Genomic DNA, 9,453 nt, shown 5'->3' with positions numbered 1-9,453 from the left:
CAAAACCTGTACTCTGGGTGCTAGCAGAGATGCATTTCATTCCTTCTCCAAGCATCTGATCTTAGCCATCCAAATGAAATGCAGAATGTAAGGAGCCGTAGGTGAGTCTTCCCCTTTTCTTTTTTTGGAATCATTACCGCTGAATCATAGAATCACAGAATGAGAGAGTGAGAAACACTCTTGAAGGTGGGGAAGTTGGAGCGGGCAAGTTGCTGAGACTTTCTCTCTTGCTGCTCTAACTTTAACCAGAAAGCTGGACTTTTATCTATTTAATATTCTGAAAGTACAGAAAAAAACTTGATTTTTAAGTTTCTTCTATTTACAAGCAGAAATAAGGAAGAAAGGAATGTGGACTAGAAAATACTTATCTAAGCTAGTATTTTTATTGCACATACAAGAGATAAGAAGATTAAGATTCACAGAGGGATATAATTTTCCAACAGTCACATCATAAGCAGGAGAAACAACTTGAACAAGCATATTTTTAAATTTTCGTGCCAGTTTTTTTGTATTCTAGACTCATGGATATGTTCAAATGTGTATCTGCAATGTTTGAAAAACCATTTAGTTCACTTGGGATCCTCTCTAGCTACCTTTGAGACTCTAAGTTTTAGAATAAGGTAGAGCAGAAAGAGCTACTCTTGAAGATATGAAATGTGGATCTTATTTTTTATGTCTGGTACCAATAAATGGTACAGACATTTACTTCATGTCTTTTGGCTTTAGTTTTATAACCTACGATGGGAAAGACTGGGCTTGCTGGTTTCTAGCTCTGATATTGCCTTAGTTTAGTGTTTTAGATCTATCTCAGAATTTTCCAGACATCTGTGCAGTATTTAAAATAGAGCCAGTCCAGTGGTCTTAGGATTAGGACAAGTTTACAGGCTCTATATAGTAATGATTTGATAACCCTTTATTTAAACAGCGAACAAAATATTCATTGGACACATGTAATGTGCCAGGCACTGTAACAGAGAGGGGGACAGAAGTGATCAAGGTAGGCAGCACATTTCTTTTCCTCATATCAGTCTTTCTAGATTTTCTTCATCATACCCTAGAAAATCATCTGAACTACAATGCCCACCACACTTCAAATATAGTATTCATCTGGGAATTGTCACATCAGAACTTCGTTCCTCTTTATCTTGGCAAATACCCTGCTGAGGTTGAGGACAAGAAAACTCTCCACAATCATTTTTGGAATTCGGATTTCACAGAACCAGTCTTATCTAGTCACCTGAAATGGGAGAAGGATCATATATATTGCAGTTATATCTCCCCACCCCCTCTGTTTCTCACGATGGGGTTTCACCATGTTGGCCAGGCTGGTCTCAAATTCCTGACCTCAGCCTACCTCAGCCTCTCAAAGTGCTGGGATTACAGGCATCAGCCACCATGACTGGCCATGGCAGTTATATCAATAACACTGTCCTATTGTAATCAGTGGAGGGTGTCCAGGTTCTTAGCATTTTGAACAAAGAATTAGACAAAATGCACAAACAAAGCAATGAAAAGAAACTACAGATTTGTTGAAATGAAAGTACACTCCACAGAGCTGGAGCTGGTTAAAGCAAGTGGCCCAAGAGCACTGGTCACAGAATTTTCTGGTATTTAAACACCTTCTAGAGATTTCCCATTGGTTACATGGTTTATACCCTATGTAAATGAAGAGGATGAAGTGAAGTTACAAAGTTATTGACTTGGTGTCCACCCTATGCAAAAGAAGAGGATGTTTCCTGACATAGCTGAAGTCAAGTTACAAAGTTATTTACTTGGGTATAAAAAGCTGGGGTTTCTCATTTGATTTTGTTCTAGGAAGTCCTTAATTCCCTGACTCCAGAACCTGTTCTCCTGCATCATTTGCCTCCTGAGAGACATGATCTCCATAAACCTTCATGGGAGGCAGAGGGACCAAGAATCTTTCTTCTGTGACTGCTTCATGCTGACTTCAGGAGCAGTCCCTACATATTGGGGATCACAAAACTCTCACCCTACTCTGTCTAGTAGGAACAGGTTAGCTTCTGGATGGCTGGTGGTGTCTTCACCTGGAACTGGCTAGAAACCTTGTCACATGATCATCTAAAGCTTGACGGTCTCTAGGTGAAAGGAAATTAATTCACTTAAAATATTTAACAAACATGGTCCAACACCAAGGCAAGTATAATTATGAATAATGGGCTGGCCGAGAGAAGGAGCTAAGAAACCCAATAAGTGTCATTTACCAGCAGCCCCATGACTTGGCAGCTGTTGTCATTATTTTGGGAGCCCAGTCAGCTAGCTTTCAAGTGGCATTTCTTACTAATCCTGATTGGTTATTCTTCTTCATGGAGAACGACATAAACCACCTTTTTCAGCAGTTAGATCTAGTCCCCTTCTATTTTGCAGTGATCACTGTCAAGGAGTTTATTTGATTTCGTGAGGTTGCAATACTCTAGGAAATGCCATCCAAGCTTTCCATAAAATTCTTGGACAAACATTGGCAGTAGGATAGGGAAGTTGCAATCTCACTAACTCCCATTCCCACTCCTGCTGTTATTACTGGCCCTACAAAATGGGGTATGAGTTAGATGGCTCATATGTATCTGGTGGTTGCAGTTAAAGGTATATAAGGAGTTGGTTGTTGTTTGAGACATATAATATTTCTCTCACTAGTCCACCACTTCCACCAAAGGCAAATCAGCAGAACCCATCTGTCTGTAAAATAAGCTTCAGTCCCGTATACTTGGCCTGATTACCCACATAAAGTGCAAGAAGAATCATTGTCTATTTAGGCTCTCCTAAACTGGCTTTGTTGGAACATCTCACAAGGCCATTTCAGTCAAAGCTCTGAAAAAATAACTTGTTCCTTCAAATGTGTCACATTACAAAAGAAAACGTGGTTATTAACTGTATGCAAACAAACACATCATTGATTAATAGCATTCACAAACAGTTTACAAATTCTGGAGAAATTAGGCAGAGAGAGGGAAATGATTCAAATTCTGTTTAGAAAAGCATACTCAATACACTTAAAGTATATTTCAAAGCTATAAATAGCTTCAAAAGAAAAAGATTCTCCAACTTTAGACACAAAACAAAAAGAATCTGCAACATTTTGAACAACAAAAGCCATAAAAATCATTTCTGTCTTCCATTAGTTCAGTCCATGGCATCAACTCCTGCTCTAATTCATGCTGGGTTAGCAATCTTTATGAACACATCAGCCTTTCAAATGATGCCCTGGAAGTTTTTTACTCTAATTTAAGTACACAATCTCCAAAGGTATCAGAAACTTATATTCAAGAGACCTTTTCATGATTTCCTCCAGAGAGGCAACCCTTGGACTGTAACTTATTATAAGTCACATTTATTGAGAAGGATCAAAGCAAAACTTCAATTGTGGATGACAAAAGTCTTAAGACAGCCATAGATAAAAGACCCAGTTGGCAAGGAAATTTGGTTATCTTTGTGGTATACAACAATTTAACATAATAATCATATTACTGACAATGTATGTTAAGACATATCAGAATTTTAGGAATCTTATACAATCCTAGAACACATATTAATAACAGAATCTACATAAATATAACCCAAAGGAAACTAAATACAATCTCAGATTTGATAATGCTTCCTGTATAATTCTAACATTACAAATAAGCCTAATAAGCCCAATATGTCTCTATTGAACTTCAGAAAACTTACAATCCAAAAAGTTTGAGGTCAAAAGACTAAATTTAAAACTCTAAAATTTGCTGTTGGAAAGTCTGTCAGATTTTAAAGGTCTCACTGACACTCACTATCACAAAATAAGATCACAAGTTACTATAAAATTGTCATTCAGAGAGCCAAAATTGTAATACAAAAACATTTACTCTTCCATAAAGAGGAAACACAGTTTCCCAAACAGTAAGACGTAATACTGGAGAGAGCATGAGGCCAACTAAATCTATCTCTTTCCCCTCTATTTTCTCCCTGCAGTTCACTTAAAAGGTAAACAAAATTTTTTATCTCTTAATATTAAGCAAACATTTTGTTCAAAAGAGAAAACCAAAATTTTACCTTCCTATGGTGCATTACTAATGTTAAAGGTAATTTCAATAAAGCCTTATAAACAAATCTAATTTAAATCAGTTTGACTATAAGGTAAGATTTCCATAATTTTTTATCACATTTTTCAATTTTCTATTAAACATCAGATCAATGCTCCAAGAAAGCCCTGTTATTGTAACACATGGGCCCAGACTCTGGTCTTTCATTAGTGTCCTTTTTATATTAATGTTTAATTATAGAAAATCTTTGAACTAATCTAATCCATCAGATGGGCCTTTACAATCTCACAGGCCCACCTCTTCCATGGTAGTCCTTGGGCTTAGAGGGATTGAATTGTTTAATTTCTAGTCTTGTGTCTTACTAAAGCAGATCATTTTGATGGCCGCCTTCTCCTGAGTCTGCTGCTGCTGCAGCTGGTGTCAATGCTCACAATTTAGCGGCGGTCATTGCCTTTTTCCAACCCAGAAGCCAAAGTCCTGTACTTAACAGCACAAGCATTAGTTAATAAGATATTTATACTACAAAAAGTCCTATCATTCTCTTTAACATGTTACAAATCAAAACACTGTGATTTGGTGTTTAGGAGTTACTGCCTGTGGTACTTTAAACAAAATTGTATTAAAGTAGTTAGGTTACTCATTGCATATATCTAATTGCTAGCATACTAGTGACTGAACTGTGACCAAAAACATCCAAAGTGTCGTAGGTCCTATGCCAAACATATCAAAGGTAAGACAACTAACTTTTCTCTCCATCATTAACAAATGGTAAACGCAAATACCAGGGTTGGGAATTCACTATAAGGATAAAAAGATCTCCTTTCACTTAAATACTATACAACAAAACAAGAATGAAGAACAAACACAAAATAATTTCTTTTCAGCTGCTTTAAAAGGCAATTACCACATATTTCCAAGGCTGGCTTCTAGATAGTGTACTGACATCTAATTGGCTAACTTTCACCACCCAAATCTTCAAACCAGTATAACACTTCCACATGTTCTGCTTTCAAGCATACACATGAAGCCTCATCGGTAATAAATGGCTTTGGATTTTAAAAATCACTAGAAAGTCTCACATTTTTATTGCTACTTAATCCAAGTGAATGTCACTTAATTTTAATAATGGTCAACACGATTAGATTCGTTTGAGAGAGATCCTAATCAATATAATTTCTTTGAAGATAAGGTCAATCTTTTTTGAACATTGAAACTTTGCATCCATATCATAGTATTTCTTCATTACCTAAAGGGAAAGATGTGACACCTACTCAAATCATTAACTGAATTGAATTACCTGGGAAATAATCATCACCTGAACATTTTTATTCTCACCTACTTTTTCAAATAGTAAGTAATCTACGATTTCTGTTCAGAACTTATGAAAAGTCTTTTGTGTAATTTTCTTTTGCCAGGAACTGTAAAGCTCTCATAGCTCTCTAGATTATCACAGGCAAGTAAAACCAAGCAACTTCTAAATGGCTGGTGTTCTCCATCAGTTCTTGCAGGCTCAACAAATGTGGCCCAGGAGTTCCAGATAAACAGAACGATGGATGACTTGCTAGAAATGCACAGTAAACAAAATAACTGTTGACAGAACCAAATAAAAGCCTTCCACCAGAAACTAAAAGAGCCACAATGGTTTTATATGTATGAATACACAAGCCAACCCAAAGGAGAAAAAACCAGGAAGCAAATGAAAATTTAGAAGCAAAAACAAACAGAAAATCAACCCTAAGTTTTTCCTATTCCGTTTACCTTGGAGGCTAACGTGTTACCTAGAGCCTTAAAAACTTATATAATGAATATTTTATTCCTGATACACAATTCAGTATCTTTAAGTCTACCAATATCACCATAAATCCTTCGCAATCAAGAAATTCCCTCTAGGCACATGATCAGTAAGTACTCCAGTGCCAGCACTATCCAGGCAAAACAGTAAACAGTATAAAGCAATGCAAGCAGTTACGTGAAATTTTGCTCCACACTGAATCTGGCTTCATGCTTATCTGTATGAAAAAAAGATCACCAAACTGCTGATGCATTTCTTTATAATATTTCTTATTTTACTTTAATCAAGACTAAGAGCTTTAACTATGAAAATGTTAATTAGCCAAATGTCTCCAATTCCTTATCATGCTTTAAAGAATATTTTCTTATCTAAACCTTTTTCAGCTTTCTATTTTCACTCTATCTACAGAGAAACAGGAAAAATTACATATGACTTATACAAACTATCCATGACATGCCTGGGCTTTCTGTTCAGTCCCAGATTTTCTTCTTCTTCTTCTTTACATAACCAGTCATTATACTCTAAGCCAAAAAAATTTTTCATACAAGATCCTTTCTCATAAAAATTATCTTTTCTTTATAACGTTCCTTACCAAAAATACATCTTTATAAGCATAAATTGCTTCATATCTCCAGGGTACTTACCGGTTTCTTACTACCTTTTTTTTTTTGAGATGGAGTTTCGCTGTTATCACCCAGACTGGAGTGCAATGGCACGATCTCGGCTCACTGCAACCTCCGCCTTCTGGGTTCAAGCAATTCTTCTGCCTCAGCCTCCCGAGTAGCTGGGACTACAGGCGCACACCACCATGCCCAGCTAATTTTTTGTATTTTTAGTAGAGATGGGGTTTCACCTTATTGACCAGGATGGTCTTGATCTCTTGACCTCGTGATCCACCCACCTCGGCCTCCCAAAGTGCTGGGATTATAGGCATGAGCCACTGTGCCCGGTCCTTACTACCTTTTTCATAAATAACTTTTTCAAATACGTAATTTGAACTTTTAATTTATCATTTTTCCCAGTAATACATACTTTGGCACATTTTATGTATTGAATTATATATTAACTATAATTATTGTCCTTAGTAGCCTTATCTTTTAATGAAACCCTAAAATGCAAGAAATCCTGAACTATCAGATATGAGCATTTTATAGATAAGAACAATCCCAAAATATCTGAAATATATTTCCCCATATCATCCCTTTCTTAATTGGAAATGACCCAGAAATTCAATGAGTATCAAAAATAATTTTCAGATATTAAACAAAAAGTTTACCTAAAACATTTATCCCATTTATATATACTCATTTCATTTTAACCATTTATTTAGATTATTTCTGAAAAAGATATTAGACACCATCATTTAAACTCAGACATTTCCTTGTTAACTCTTTTATAGTCTATGAATATCAGGTGTTCATTGAAATAAGAACCAGAGTTAATTACATAGACATTTTCAACAATAACTCAGAAGATTCAGCTTTTTAAAATTTTATTCTTTTAAGTTCTGAGGTACATATGCAGAATGTGCAGGTTTGTTACATGAGTAAATGTGTGCTATGGTGGTTTGCTGCACCTATCAACCCATCACCTAGGTATTAAGCCCAGCATGTATTAACTATTTTCCCTAATGCTCTCATCACGTGTCCTCCCCTGACAGGCCCTAGTGCATGTTGTTTCCCTCCCCATGTTCATGTGTTCTCATTGTTCAGCTTCCACTTATAAGTGAGAACATGCAGTGCTTGGTTTTTTGTTCCTGCATTAGTTTACTGAGGATAATGGCTTCCAGCTTTATCCATGTACCTGCAAAGGACATGATATCCTTTTATTTATGGCTGCATAGTATTCCATGGTATAAGCATACCATATTTTCATTATTCAGTCTATCATTGATGGGCATTTGAGTTGACTCTATGTCTTTGCTATTGTGAATAGTGCTGCATGAAGATACAACACATGTATCTTTACAATAGAATTATTTGTATTTCTTTGGGTATACACCCAGTAATAAAATTGCTGGGTCAAATGATATTTCTGGTTCTAAATCTTTCAGGAATTGCCAGACTGTCTTCCACAAAGGGTGAACATTACATTACATTCCCACCAAATGTGTAATCACAATGCTTGTGATTTTTGTACACTGATTTTGTATCCTGAGACTTTGCTGAAGTTGCTTATCAGCTTAAGAATCTTATGGGCTGAGCCAATTCGGTTTTCTAGATATAGGATCATGTCATCTGCAGAGACAATTTGACTTCCTCTCTTCCTATCTGAATACGCTTTATTTCCTTCTCTTGACTGGTTGCCTTGGCCAGAACTTCTAATACTATGTTGAATAAGAGCGGCGAGAAAGGGCATCCTTATATTGTGCAGTTTTTAAGGGGAATGGTTCCAGCTTTTGCCCATTCAGTATGATACTGGGTGTGGATTTGTCACAGATGGCTTTTATTATTTTAAGATATGTTCTTTCAATACTTAGTTCATTGAAAGTTTTTAACATGAAGGGATGTTGAATTTTATAGAAGGCCTTTACTGCATCTATTGAGATAATCGCGTGGTTTTTGTCTTTAGTTTTATTTATGTGATTACATTTATTGATTTGTGTATTTGAACCAGCCTTGCACCCTGGTGATGAAGCTGACTTGATTGTGTTGCATAAGTTTTTTGATGTGCTGCTGGATTTTGTTTGCCAGTATCTTATTCAGGATTTTTGCATCAATGTTCATCAGATATATTAGCCTGCTGTTTTCTTTTTTTTGTTATATCTCTTGCAGGTTTTAGTATCAGGATGACGCTGACCTCAAAATGAGTTATGGAGAAGTCTCTTCTTTTCAATTGTTTGAAATAGTTTCAGAAGAAATGGTACCACCTCCTCTTTGTACCTCTGGTAGAATTCAGCTGTAAATCCATCTGGACCTGGGCTTTTTGTTGTTGTTATTGGCAGGCTACTCATTACTGCCTCAATTTCAGAACTTGTTATTGGTTTATTCAGGGCTTCATCTTCTTACTGATTCAGTCTTGGGAGGGTGTGTGTGTTGGGGAATTTATCTATTCTAGATTTTTTAGTTTATTTTGCATAGAGGTGTTTATAGTATTCTCTGATGATTGTTTATATTTCTGTGGGTCATTGGTGGTATCTCCCTTATCATTTCTGATTGTTTGAGTATTCTCTTCTCTCCTTTATTAGTCTAGCTCGAAGTCTATCTATTTCATTGATTTTTTTCAAAAAACCAGCTCCTGGATTTATTAATATTTCAAAGGGTTTTTCATGTCTTTATCTTCCTCAGTTCTGTTCTGAGCTTGGTTATTTCTTGTCTTCTAGCTCCAGGGTTTGTTTGCTCTTAGTTCTCTAGTTCTTTCAGTTATGATATTCAGGTGTTGATCTGAGATCCTTCTAGCTTTTTGATGTGGGTATTTAGTGCCATGAATTTGTCTCTTAATACTGCTTTAGCTGCAGCCCAAAGATTCTGGTACATTGTCTCTTTGTTCTCTTTAGTTTCAAAGTACTTCTTGATTTCTGCCTTAATTTCATTATTTATCAAGAAGTCATTCGGGAGCATAGTGTTCAATGTCTATATAATTGTTTGGTTTTGAGTGGGTTTTTAAATCTTGAGTTCTAATTGGATTGCA

Source organism: Callithrix jacchus, chromosome 10, assembly GCF_049354715.1.
Source record: "Callithrix jacchus isolate 240 chromosome 10, calJac240_pri, whole genome shotgun sequence".
NCBI classification, from domain to species: Eukaryota; Metazoa; Chordata; class Mammalia; order Primates; family Cebidae; genus Callithrix; species Callithrix jacchus.
Note: the sequence above shows the minus strand (reverse complement) of the source record.